At 44.9% G+C, this 14498-nt stretch overlaps 1 protein-coding gene across 2 annotated transcripts in view; it reads left to right on the forward strand.

Annotated features, from left to right (window-relative positions):
- Positions 1 to 2306: 2306 nt before the first annotated feature.
- Positions 2307 to 14498, forward strand: part of LOC140917905 (uncharacterized) — a 31592-nt gene continuing 19400 nt past the window's right edge. For both annotated transcript variants that reach the window (XM_073361428.1, XM_073361429.1), the window contains exon 1: positions 2307 to 2395. The gene's annotated coding sequence lies outside the window, so the exon portion shown is untranslated. The remainder of the gene's footprint in view (positions 2396 to 14498) is intronic.

Here is a 14498-nt window from a genome sequence, read left to right on the forward strand (position 1 = left end):
AGCGCAGCCCCAAGATTGGCCGAAATGCCGCCCCAGGCACGTGCTTCCTTAGCTGGTGCCTGGAGCCGGCCCTGTAGTTGGGCTGGGCTGGAGCAGTTGTTAAAGTCTGATGCTGTTTCCTAGAAGACCAAACAAATACAAGATAAACACACACAAAATGTGGGGAGGGGAGGAAAGAACAGCAAAGGTAGAAATAAGAAAAGGAGTACTTGTGGCACCTTAGAGACTAACCAATTTATTTGAGCATAAGCTTTCGTGAGCGACAGCTCAGCTTCTTTCTCTCCTGCTGACTCTCACTTGCAGCGCAGCCTCACTGGTGGAGAAACAGAGGCCCAGCACACGGTTCTATCAGCCACTCTGGTACCTGTAAACTTGTACCAGGATCAGGCTGTTCAGGGAATTGCTTTTTTGGTCACAGGCTTATAACAATGTTGCAAAATGTGCAGTCCTATTGGACAGACAGAAAAGGGAGATGGATAGGAGAGAGAAGTAATAAGGTGGGGAAGGAAAAGGACACGTGGGGTGGGACAACGTTTCACATCGTAGGTGGTGGTCGTGATTCATTCGGCACCAGCGGAGGTGGTGACGTCATCTGGGTCCCGCTCTTGGCCTGGTTGGGGCAGGACATCTCTGAGGATCAGGGCTACGAAGGACCAGTGATGTCATGGTGGATCCCAGGGTCTTAGGAGACGTTGGTCCGGTGGCTGCCAGGATGGTGAAGCTAACTCTTTCCCTTTCTTTCAGTCAGCAATTATTGTATTTGCTAATTTCCCCCCACAGTCTCTTTCTGGGAACCCCAAAAGGGGAGTGATGGGTGGAATAGCCTGTCTCCTCACTATTTTGTTCACCAATTAAGTCTAATAGCCAACACACCAAGTTTGATTAATTAATTTCCAGTCCCACACTGTTCTGGTTTACCAGGCATGATCTTAACACAGTCCCTGAGTTACATCAGGAGGCCTTTTTGTTTGGATTAATGCAGTCTGTCTCCCTTTTGTACCTTTTCCAAGTAACATCTATTATCATAGGTGTCAAGGTTCCTTCCCCACTCTGAACTCTAGGGTACAGATGTGGGGACCTGCATGAAAACCTCCTAAACTTACTTTCACCAGCTTAGGTTAAAACTTCCCCAAGGTACAAATTAATTTTATCCTTTGCCCCTGGATCCACTGCCACCACCAAACTTTAACTGGGTAACGTAGTTTGGACATGTCTTTCCCCCCAAAATCCTCCCAACCCTTGCACCCCACTTAACCCTTTACAGGTGAGAGGATTTTTCCTCTGGCCAGGAGGGATTTTAAAGGGGTTTACCCTTCCCTTTATATTTATGACAATAGGTTATTGTGATATGTTTTGAACTTCCTCAAAATTGAGCTCAGAATTAGAGTAAAGATGTAAGCCCAATTAGTACAACAGTACGTAGGTGTCACTACTCCAAATCACGTTCTTAGTATAAAGAAAAGGAGTACTTGTGGCACCTTAGAGACTAACCAATTTATTAGAGCATAAGCTTTCGTGAGCTACAGCTCACTTCATCAGATGCATATCGTGGAAACTGCAGCAGACTTTATATATACAGAGAGAATATGAACCAATACCTTCTCCCACCCCACTGTCCTGCTGGTAATAGCTTATCTAAAGTGATCATCAGGTGGGCCATTTCCAGCACAAATCCAGGTTTTCTCACCCTCCACCCCCCCACACAAATTCACTCTCCTGCTGGTGATAGCCCATCCAAAGTGACAACTCTTTACACAATGTGCATGACAATCAAGTTGGGCTATTTCCTGCACAAATCCAGGTTTTCTCACATCCCCCCCACCCCCATACACACACAAACTCACTCTCCTGCTGGTAATAGCTCATCCAAACTGACCACTCTTCAAGTTTAAATCCAAGTTAAACCAGAACATCGGGGGGGGGTAGGAAAAAACAAGAGGAAACAGGCTACCCTGCATAATGACGTAGCCACTCCCAGTCTCTATTTAAGCCTAAATTAACACGGTTGTTACTCTGAAACCTGTTCTTAGTATAGTAGCAGGTTTCAGAGTAACAGCCGTGTTAGTCTGTATTCGCAAAAAGAAAAGGAGGACTTGTGGCACCTTAGAGACTAACCAATTTATTAGAGCATAAGCTTTCGTGAGCTACAGCTCACTTCCTCAGATGAGGAAGTGAGCTGTAGCTCACGAAAGCTTATGCTCTAATAAATTGGTTAGTCTCTAAGGTGCCACAAGTCCTCCTTTTCTTTTTAGTATAGTAGCTACTTCCTGTAGAATGGTAAAGGCTGCAGATATTACATCACTTCCTTTTCCATTTATTTATGCTTTCTTTTCTCAGACAGTCTGCAAGAAGAGCTCAAGCCAGTCACAACTAACAATCTACAACTTTAAACAAGGTAATTAAATTCCTTCTTTCTAGTCTGATTTGAATGCCTCACAATGCTCACTTGATCTTCTGAACCACAGTGTTACACTTTTGTTATTTTAACACCCAGGGGACCAGGTCCTGATCCTACTTACACTGGCATAAATCTAGAGTAACTCCCATGAATTCAGTTGAGTTACTGTGGATTTCCCATATGTTAGTGCAAGGGAGAGTGGGTGCTGGCTCAAGAAGGGTGGTGGTGACTGTGAGAGGAGAGAGGAGAGGCTTGAACGCCAGACCCCTGTGAAAGTAAGAGAATTGGGGACTCTCTCTAAGGGCCCTTGGTCTGGTTTAATCTGTTCCTCCCCATTGTTCAAAAATAGAGCCAAATGGGCTCCATTAGAAGTCTGTTGTTATTTTAAATATTTGATAAAGCTAAACTCACTTGTGGTAGGACAGTGTTTCTTCCTAGCTTGCTTCTGGGTCCCCTACTTAAACCTAAGAATCACTAAGAGTTGGGTAAAATCTCAAAAGACTGACCTGCAGAGAGGCAGTTAGAAGTGGCGAGCAGGTAGCTAGTGAGCAGGAGGCTGGCAGGGCCAGAGAGGAATGAACAGCTGGTGGGGCAGCTAGCAAGCAAGATGTCTTCTTCCCTGGGTGGGAGTGAACTCACACAGATGCACCTCTGACCCCTGCAACCTTACTGACCAAGGACAACCACTGTGAGTGGGGTGTGGTGAGGGAGCACAGAGGGGCACAGTAAAGGAACTTTTGGTTGTAGAACTCAGAAATGTGAGGCAGAAGGCAGTGCCCCATGCCCTCTGGGGTGGGTGTCCTGCTCACCGTTTTATGATTATGAATCCCGATTGTGGCATTTTTCCTAATTAATGTCCGGTGATTTCCCTCCTTTCATAAAAAGTTTTTTTTCTATACTCAGACTCTGTGCTTGTGAGTGGGGAAATATTGCCTCTCAGAGGTGCCCAGGAGGCGGTGTGTAATTGTCCCAGGTTCCTGGGTGGGGGCTCATGCGGGTTCTCTGTTGTATTATTGAAAAGGAACCCCTAGATATTGAACCCAGCCCTGGTTGCTGCCGGTTCCACCTGGCAGAAAGTTTACACTAGAAAGGTCTGTTAAATCAGGATGCAGGAAAAAGATAATCAAACCATTTAAAGCATCTCACAATTCCATTGATGGTAACTTGGCCTAAAATCAGGCCTTTGCTAGATTTTAATGCAAGAATACATGATTGAAGTGTGAGCTATTTCGTTGTATCATTACCTTATAACTTCTAAGCAAAAGAATATCAAAATTGCATATTCAGGGACCATAATCGGACCTTGGGGCACCCTAAGGGGCTTGTAATCTAAGTATAAGACAAGAGACAACAGAGGGAAACAGATAGACAAGGAAACAATGAGACAATACTGGTCAGCATGACTGGCAGTGGTCTCAGCGCGTTAGCAGCCTAACCATAGTCAGGTTTGTTATAGGGATCATGGCTGTCATAAATATAAAGGGAAGGGTAAACACCTTTAAAATCCCTCCTGGCCAGAGGAAAAACCCTTTCACCTGTAAAGGGTTAAGAAGCTAGGATAACCTTGCTGGCACCTGACCAAAATGACCAATGAGGAGACAAGATACTTTCAAAGCTGGAGGGGGGAGAAACAAAGGTTCTCTCTGTCTGTGTATTATTTTTGCCAGGAACAGAAAAGGAATGGAGTCTTAGAACTTAGTAAGTAATCTAGTTAGGTATGCGTTAGATTCTGTTTTGTTTAAATGGCTGATAAAATAAACTGTGCTGAATGGAATGTATAGTCCTATTTTTGTGTCTTTTTGTAACTTATGGTTTTGCCTAGAGGGATTCTCTATGTTTTGAATCTGATTACCCTGTAGGGTATTTACCATCCTGATTTTACAGCGGTGATTCTTTTACTTTTTCTTCAGTTAAAATTCTTCTTTTAAGAACCTGATTGCTTTTTCATTGTTCTTAAGATCCAAGGGTTTGGGTCTGTGTTCACCTATGCAAATTGGTGAGGATTTTTATCAAGCCTTCCCCAGGAAAGGGGGTGTAGGGTTTGGGAGGATTTGGGGGGGAAAGCCGTTTCCAAGCAGGCTCTTTCCCTGTTATATATTTGTTAGATGCCTGGTGGTGGCAGCAATAAAGTCCAAGGGCAAAAGGTAAAATAGTTTGTACCTTGGGGAAGTTTTAACCTAAGCTGGTAAAAATAAGCTTAGGGGGTTTTCATGCAGGTCCCCACATCTGTACCCTAGAGTTCAGAGTGGGGAAGGAACCTTGACAATGGTGAAGGAGAGTTTTGCAGAGGGATTTGAAGGAGGATAATGAGTGACTTTTGCAGATGTTTATGGGGAGCACTGCCCAGGCATAAGGGAGTGGTATGGGAGAAAGCACAGAAGTGCTTGTTTGAAAACGTGGCAAGTGGGCAGTGGAGGCTGGGATCATGGTCCAATCAGAGGTGAACATCAGCAGCTTGATAGTGAATGAGAGATGATAGATAAAGGTGAGGATTCACCATAAAGGACCTTGAAAGTGAAGATAAGCAGCTATGTTTGATGTGACAGAGAAGGAGGAGCCAGTGGAGGGACCCCTATCTATGATGCACACTAGTATTGTTTCATTATCTGCTTATACTGCCCTGGTCTGTCTGTAGCCATCTGTTATCTCTTGTCTCATATTTAGATTGTATCTCTTTGGGGCAGGGACTGTCTTGTTCTGTGTCTGTTCAGCGCCTAGCACAATGAGGTTCTGGTCCACAACTAGGGCTCCTAGGTGCTATGTTAATACAAGTAAATTATAATGATGATGAAGAGAGAAAGATGTTATGCAGACAAAACTACACAGCATCATTTCAGGGGACAAGGCAAAGATGCCACGTTTATTATGATAACAATTTATGATGATAACAATAGCCAATAGTTAATACCTATATACACACACATGCACACCCCAAATGTTCTGCAGCTGCTCTATAGTTACCAGTCCTGAATGTAGCTTGAGTCTGTGGCTTGATTTCGCAGCTTGGGTTCTTTGCTTGTGGCGGCTAACTGGCCAGGAAAGCTGGGCACAAGGAAGGGCTGGGTCTCTTTCAGGCACACCCTGATGCCCCTCGATGTTGGCAGCAGAACATCACCCAAAGTCTTTCATCTCACCCAGCCTTTTTTATAGGCTTTTAGTTTGAATCAATAGTCTATAGGTCTTGCTGTATCATGCTGTCTCTGGGTTTGGTGTGATTGATCACCTGTCAATTGCAGATGTGACTTTCAGCCTCAGACTTGGCTTTGATCTTCCTTCAGTTGCACCTTTGTTCTTTTCTTTTAGGATGGACTCTTCTTATTTTGTCAGGGCTGTTGTCTGCATCTTCAGCCATTGGTGTTTGCACTTAACTTTATCAGGACAGGCTGGGGCTGGAGGTTGATTCCATCATCCATGCATACCTCATTCACACATCTGAACTAAACTAATAAGGTTACCGTAGGGTTTTGCAAAATGAAGGTTACAGCAGGGTTTACAAAATGGAGTGAGCATTTTAAAATGGAGTTTGAATTACAATATGGAGTCTTATTAATAATAGTAATTAAAGAAAAGAAACGATTTCAGTGTGGGGCATACAGCCCGGGAATGGCCGAGACACACTCCAACCCCGATGGGCTGCATGTATTTGGGGAAATTAGGTCATAGACAAAAGAAACAGGTTACTCAGAGCTTTGAAAAGAAATGGAAAGGCCCCTAAACCTCTTGTGGCTTAAATTACAAGAAAGAGTATATGAGTCATCCTGAAACCAGGAAATAATACACTAGAGTAGCATGTGATTGCTCTAAAAACATTTGTTAAAAGGTTTCAGAGGGGTAGCGATGTTAGTCTGTATCAGCAAAAACAACTAGGAGTCCTTGTGGCACCTTAAAGACTAACACATTTATTTGGGTATAAGCTTTTGTGGGGTATAACCCACTTCATCAGATGCATGGAGTGAAAATACAGTAGGCAGGTATAAATATAAAGCACATGAAAAGATGGGAGTTGCCTTACCAATTGGGGGGGGGGTCAGTGCTAACGAGGCTAATTCAATCAAGGTGGATGTGACCTATTCCCAACAGTTGACAAGAAAGGGTGAGTATCAACAGAGGGGAAATTACTTTTTGTAGTGACCCAGCCACTCCCAGTCTTTATTCAGGCCTAATTTGATGGTGTCAAGTTTACAAATTAATTCCAGTTCTACAGTTTCTAGCTGAAGTCTGTTTTTGAAGTTTTTTTGTTGAAGAATGGCCACTTTTAAGTCTGCTATTGAGTGTCCAGGTAGATTGAAGTGCTCTCCTACTGGTTTTTGAATGTTACAATTCTTGATGTCTGATTTGTGCCATTTATTCTTTTGCTTAGAGAATGGCCAATGTACATGGCAGAAGGGCATTGCTGGCACATGATGGCATATATCACATTGGTAGGTGTGCAGGTGAACGAGCCTCTGATGGTGTGGCTGATGTGGTTATGTCCTATGTCCATGTGGTTATGTCCCTTGAATAGATATGCGGACAGAGTTGGCAATGGGGTCTGTTACAGGGATTGGTTCCTGGGTTAGTGTTTTTGTTGTATGATGCGTAGTTGTGGGTGAGTATCTGCTTCAGGTTGGGGGGCTGTCTGTAAGTGAGGACTGGCCTGTCTCCCAAGGTCTGTGAGAATGAGGGATTGTCCTTCAGATCCTTGATGATGCGCTGGAGAGGTTTTAGTTGGGGGCTGTAGGTGATGGCTAGTGGCGTTCTGTTACTTTCTTTGTAGGGCCTGTCCTGTAGTAGGTGGCTTCTGGGTACCCTTCTGGCTCTGTCAATCTGTTTCTTCAGTTCCCCAGGTGGGTATTGTAGTTTTAAGATGCTTGATAGAGATCCTGTAGGTGTTCGCCTCTGTCTGAGGGATTGGAGCAAATGCGGTTGTATTTTAGGGCTTGGCTCTAGACAATGGATTGTGTGATGTGGTCTGGATGAAAGCTGGAGGCATGTAGGTAAGTATAGTGGTTGGTAGGTTTCCGGTATAGGGTGGTGTTTATGTGACCATCTCTTATTTGCACTGTAGTGTCCAGATAGTGGATCTCTTGTGTGGATTGGTCCAGGCTGAGGTTGATGGTGGGGTGGAAATTTTTGAAATCCTGGTGGAATTCCTCAAGGGCCTCCTTCCCCTTGGTCCAGATGATGATGTCACCAATGTAGCGCAAGTAGAGTAGGGGCGCTAGGGGACGAGAGTTGAGGAAGCGTTGTTCTAAGCCAGCTATAAAAATGTTGGCATATTGTGGGGCCATGCGGGTACCCATAGCAGTGCCACTGACTTGAAGGTATAAATCGTCCCCAAATCTGAAATGTGTCTTCACCCACTTGGTAAGGCAACTCCCATCTTTTCATGTGCTTTATATTTATACCTGCCTACTGTATTTCCACTCCATGCATCTGATGAAGTGGGTTATACCCCACGAAAGCTTTTGCCAAAATAAATTTGTTAGTCTTTAGGGTGCCACAAGGACTGCTACATGTTTTCGTTGTTAAAAGGTAAGTTTTATGGCAGCACTAGCTCACACGGGTTAAGTGATCCATTAATCTGTCAATTTGGGATCTATTAGAAATCAAACTACAATTAGGATTCTCCTGCCCCTACTTACATCCAGCTGATACATGCTCTCCTCACAGCCACCCTCCCCAAAACCCCTCCAAGCTTATCAGTGGCATGGAGTGGCAGGGTGGAGTGGGGGTGTGTGGGTCAGAGCAGTATGTATTTTCCTGACCGGGAAAACCGAGAAGTCTGCTGCTTGCCGGGGGCTAAGATTCGCGATGTGACGGAGAGACTGCCGAGACTCATCAAGCCCTCGGATCGCTACCCCTTCCTGCTTCTCCATGTGGGCACCAATGATACTGCCAAGAATGACCTTGAGCGGATCACTGCGGAGTACGTGGCTCTGGGAAGAAGGATAAAGGAGTTTGAGGCGCAAGTGGTGTTCTCGTCCATCCTCCCCGTGGAAGGAAAAGGCCTGGGTAGGGACCGTCGAATCGTGAAAGTCAACGAATGGCTACGCAGGTGGTGTCGGAGAGAAGGCTTTGGATTCTTTGACCATGGGATGGTGTTCAATGAAGGAGGAGTGCTGGGCAGAGACGGGCTCCACCTTACGAAGAGAGGGAAGAGCATCTTTGCGAGCAGGCTGGCTAACCTAGTGAGGAGGGCTTTAAACTAGGTTCACCGGGGGAAGGAGACCAAATCCCTGAGGTAAGTGGGAAAGCGGGATACTGGGAGGAAACGCAGGCAGGAATGTCTGTGAGGGGAGGGCTCCTGCCTCATACTGAGAATGAGGGGCGATCAGCAGGTTATCTCAAGTGCTTATATACGAATGCACAAAGCCTTGGAAACAAGCAGGGAGAACTGGAGGTCCTGGTGATGTCAAGGAATTATGACATGATTGGAATAACAGAGACTTGGTGGGATAACTCACATGACTGGAGTACTGTCATGGATGGTTATAAACTGTTCAGGAAGGACAGGCAGGGCAGAAAAGGTGGGGGAGTAGCACTGTATGTAAGGGAGCAGTATGACTGCTCAGAGCTCCGGTACAAAACTGCAGAAAAACCTGAGTGTCTCTGGATTAAGTTTAGAAGTGTTAGCAACAAGAGTGATGTAGTGGTGGGAGTCTGCTATAGACCACCGGACCAGGGGGATGAGGTGGACGAGGCTTTCTTCCGGCAGCTTGCAGAAGCTACTAGATCGCACGCCCTGGTTCTCATGGGTGACTTTAATTTTCCTGATATCTGCTGGGAGAGCAATACAGCGGTGCATAGACAATCCAGGAAGTTTTTGGAAAGCGTAGGGGACAATTTCCTGGTGCAAGTGCTAGAGGAGCCAACTGGGGGGGAGCTTTTCTTGACCTGCTGCTCACAAACCGGGAAGAATTAGTAGGGGAAGCAAAAGTGGATGGGAATCTGGGAGGCAGTGACCATGAGTTGGTTGAGTTCAGGATCCTGACACAGGGAAGGAAGGTAAGCAGCAGGATATGGACCCTGGACTTCAGGAAAGCAGACTTCGACTCCCTCAGGGAATGGATGGGTAGGATCCCCTGGGGGACTAACATGAAGGGGAAAGGAGTCCAGGAGAGCTGGCTGTATTTCAAGGAATCCCTGTTGAGGTTACAGGGACAAACCATCCCGATGTGTCGAAAGAATAGTAAATATGGCAGGTGACCAGCTTGGCTTAACAGTGAAATCCTAGCGGATCTTAAACATAAAAAAGAAGCTTACAAGAAGTGGAAGGTTGGACATATGACCAGGGAAGAGTATAAAAATATTGCTCGGGCATGTAGGAATGAAATCAGGAGGGCCAAATCACACCTGGAGTTGCAGCTAGCGAGAGATGTTAAGAGTAACAAGAAGGGTTTCTTCAGGTATGTTGGCAACAAGAAGAAAGCCAAGGAAAGTGTGGGCCCCTTAATGAATGAGGGAGGCAACCTAATGACGGAGGATGTAGAAAAAGCTAATGTACTCAATGCTTTTTTTGCCTCTGTCTTCACTAACAAGGTCAGCTCCCAGACTGCTGCGCTGGGCATCACAACATGGGGAATAGATGACCAGCCCTCTGTGCAGAAAGAGGTGGTTAGGGACTATTTAGAAAAACTGGACGTGCACAAGTCCATGGGGCCGGACGAGTTGCATCCGAGAGTGCTAAAGGAATTGACGGCTGTGATTGCAGAGCCATTGGCCATTATCTTTGAAAGCTCGTGGTGAATGGGGGAAGTCCCGGATGACTGGAAAAAGGCTAATGTAGTGCCAATCTTTAAAAAAGGGAAGAAGGAGGATCCTGGGAACTACAGGCCAGTCAGCCTCACCTCAGTCCCCGGAAAAATCATGGAGCAGGTCCTCAAAGAATCAATCCTGAAGCACTTACATGAGAGGAAAGTGATCAGGAACAGTCAGCATGGATTCACCAAGGGAAGGTCATGCCTGACTAATCTAATCGCCTTCTGTGATGAGATTACTGGTTCTGTGGATGAAGGGAAAGCAGTGGATGTATTGTTTCTTGACTTTAGCAAAGCTTTTGACACGGTCTCCCACAGTATTCTTGTCAGCAAGTTAAAGAAGTATGGGCTGGATGAATGCACTATAAGGTGGGTAGAAAGTTGGCTAGATTGTCGGGCTCAACGGGTAGTGATCAATGGCTCCATGTCTAGTTGGCAGCCAGTGTCAAGTGGAGTGCCCCAGGGGTCGGTCCTGGGGCTGGTTTTGTTCAATATCTTCATAAATGATCTGGAGGATGGTGTGTATTGCACTCTCAGCAAATTTGCGGGTGATACTAAACTGGGAGGAGTGGTAGATACGTTGAAGGGCAGGGATAGGATACAGAGGGACCTAGACAAATTGGAGGATTGGGCCAAAAGAAATCTGATGAGGTTCAATAAGGATAAATGCAGGGTCCTGCGCTTAGGATGGAAGAACCCAATGCACAGCTACAGACTAGGGACCGAATGGCTAGGCAGCAGTTCTGCGGAAAAGGACCTAGGGGTGACAGTGGGCGAGAAGCTGGATATGAGTCAGCAATGTGCCCTTGTTGCCAAGAAGGCCAATGGCATTTTGGGATGTATAAGTAGGGGCATAGCGAGCAGATCGAGGGATGTGATCGTCCCCCTCTATTCGACATTGGTGAGGCCTCATCTGGAGTACTGTGTCCAGTTTTGGGTCCCACGCTACAAGAAGGATGTGGATAAATTGGAGAGAGTCCAGCGAAGGGCAACAAAAATGATGAGGGGTCTGGAACACATGGCTTATGAGGAGAGGCTGAGGGAACTGGGATTGTTTAGTCTGCAGAAGAGAAGAATGAGGGGGGATTTGATAGCTGCTTTCAACTACCTAAGAGGTGGTTCCAGAGAGGATGGTTCTAGACTATTCTCAGTGGTAACTGATGACAGGACAAGGAGTAACGGTCTCAAGTTGCAGTGGGGGAGGTTTAGGTTGGATATTAGGAAAAACTTTTTCACTAGGAGGGTGGTGAAACACTGGAATGCGTTACCTAGGGAGGTGGTAGAATCTCCTTCCTTAGAAGTTTTTAAGGTCAGGCTTGACAAAGCCCTGGCTGGGATGATTTAATTGGGGATTGGTCCTGCTTTGAACAGGGGGTTGGACTAGATGACCTCTTGAGGTCCCTTCCAACCCTGATATTCTATGATTCTATGTGGGCAGGGGGCTTGGGGAAGCCACGAGGTGGTTAGGGTGGGATTGATTAAAGCAATGGGTGTGATGGAGGGAATGCTGAAGGAGTTGAAGCAGTGGTGGGGAAAGGGAGGAAGTTGGGGGATTGGAGCAATGAAGGGGAATACTGGGGGTGCTGGAGATGGGCAAGGAAGAGTGGGGTGGAAGGACTGGGTCAGAACTGTGTAATGAGGGATGTTGGGGGGTTCCAGCTCTGCCTCCCCCAGGTGCAATGCATCCAGACTTGTCATTTCTGTCCCCCCTTCAACGCATGTCCCTGCATCCTCTCTCTAGTTCCTTAGCTTGCAGAGCGCACTCCCATGTCCACCCCTGCGGGTGGGGGATGACGACTGGGGAGTGAGGACCAGGCTGTGCTGGACAGACAGACAGGAGAGGAGGAGATGGTGCAGAGGCAGTGAAGGGACTAACATGGTTAAGGTTGCAGTCTGGGGGTGGCATGCACCTTACTCTTCGTTTCCTGGTTTTCAGAGTTTTGAGTGTCACTGAATTTAATGTTCTGGAGAGGCACCACTGGACAACCTTAACTCTGCATTGACCAAGTTTTTGGGCAGTTCATATAGTGCAATGGAAGCTGGGCTGTATCGTACCCAGGACCCTTCCCATGGACGCAGTGTACTTAGTGGGCCTTACAGTTTCTGTTAATTTAATGTTGTGGTTCACTGGATTTAATAAACAAAGTTTATGACTGTTTAACAGGGGACCCAGCTGTCTAGTGAAGTAAGCTTGATTTTAGAGCTATAAATACTGGAATGTTTGTGTCAGCCCTGGAAAGGGTCACTTAGGGTGCAAAAAGTAAGAATAAGGAACCTCGGGGTTACAGAACAATCTTAGAATAGCCTGTGCTATGAGAATGTTTGACAAGGCTTGTTTTTTCTCAAGTATATACCCCACTTCCCAGCAGGAAACCAGCCCCGCCCCGAAGAAGAAAGGAGAACCTAGGGGGAAACAGCAGATAGTAAGAGAGAGAATGTAGGATGGGAGTCAAGGGGTGGGAACTGGGGAAAAGGGAACAGAAACAGTTAGTAAATAATGTTGTATGTTTCAATAGAGAAGTTTATTTGGCATAGTTGACCTATAAACATAATCCAGTATATCACATCAGTTGTGAGATGAAGGAACAGAAGTCTGTCTCAGCCTAAACTGGTGCAGCAATTAGAAGAGGGAACAGCAAGAGGCAACAGCGATACACAGTGCGAAAATTAAGTGGTGAGACTGAACGTTAAAGCACGCTCCATTGATGTGCATGGTGTGTTAATGTCCAACGCAAAGAAAGTAAGTGAATTGTCAAAGGCAAGGCCAGACATTGTATTTGTCCAGAAAACCCATTATTAAAAAAAAAAAAGTTAAGACTCTAAACTAGAATCCAATAATTCTTTCCCTCAGATAAAATAAAGGTAGTAATTTTAATATCAAAGAATCTGCCAGCGCTTAAAAAAGGGAATTAGGTCATTTGTAGATTTATATTTGTCAGGGGCACGGTCTCCAGCGAAGGTTCTACGCTAGCCCCAGTCTATTCCTCTAAATCCTGGCAGGAATTGTTTGCTGATGAATTTTTGGCTAATATTGTAAACTTTGCAATAAGCAAAATCATAACTGGAGAAGACCTCAATATGCCAATAAATCACTTCATGGATAAATCAGCTAATAAAAATTGGAAAAGCCATTACAGAAGAGCAAAAGTCAAGGGAAAATGTAATTAAGCTGGGCTTCCTGACACCTGAAGGCACCAGCACCCATCTCAGAGAAATTATGTCTTTTTTTCTAACTCTGTAAATTAATGCACCAAGATCAGTTACATCCTGGTCTCCCCATCTTTAGTAACAGACATTATGGAGTCAGATACCATGCCCCCAAGTATGGATATTTCAGATCAATTATGGTGATGCTATAGGAAAGCCTTGGAAGCAAAATTACTGCTTAATGAAAGACTGTTATTTTGGATACTATCAAAAGAGAAACTAAGTCCTATTTTGATACTAATCATAATGGTTAAACATCTAAAAATATTGTTGGGGATGCATGAAAGCAGTAATAAGAAGCAAATTAATTAGCCTGCTGTCCCAGAAAGGAAGCAGAAAAAGTAAAATTAACATAGAAGACTGAAAACCTGTGAACCTTGCATAAAAGAAGTCTATATTAAATGCCTCTCCTTCCTCGAGGGCAACTAACTGCCATACAGAGAAAACTGAAAGGGCTGTCAGCCAGCTGAAATAGAGATATTATTAAGGGAATAAGGCTAATAAACTCCTTGCCTATCAATTATGAGACGAAAAGAATCAAATACAGGTAATAAATGCATCTGCCCTCCTCCCTCCCCTACATAAACACAGTAAAATTTAAGACCAGACAGATTGTTGAAGAATCTAGGAAACTTTTATATAAATCTTCAGGCCTCCAATTATAAAGAGGCTCTGGAGAAAATGAGGGAATGTATTAATGAGGCAGCATGCCCAGGTTAGCTCAGGAACAGTTGATAGGCTTAGAAAGACCAATGCAGGAAGAGGATTTCGGGGGGGGCAAATAAATCAATGCCATCACAAAAATCCCTAAGACTAGATGAGCTCTCAATAGGGTTTTATAAGATGACATGAGATATCACTGCAGGTAAACTAGCCACTCTAATGAATTTGTTAGAGAGTAAAGACAGATTCCCCATACAGTGAAAGACATAGCAGTAATAGCCAATTCACAAAACGACAAGATACTATGTCTCATACAGGCCAATCTTCTTTCTTAATGTATAGATGAAAATATTTTCAAAGACCCTGCCAGAAGAATAAAAGCAGGCAGTTAATACACGTTGGTCAAACAGGTTTCAGACATAATACACAGAACGATAACACTAGACAAATCATAGAAACAATTCATAACATGCAGATAATAATAACGATAA

This window comes from Lepidochelys kempii, chromosome 10 (assembly GCF_965140285.1).
Source record: "Lepidochelys kempii isolate rLepKem1 chromosome 10, rLepKem1.hap1, whole genome shotgun sequence".
Taxonomy (NCBI): Eukaryota; Metazoa; Chordata; order Testudines; family Cheloniidae; genus Lepidochelys; species Lepidochelys kempii.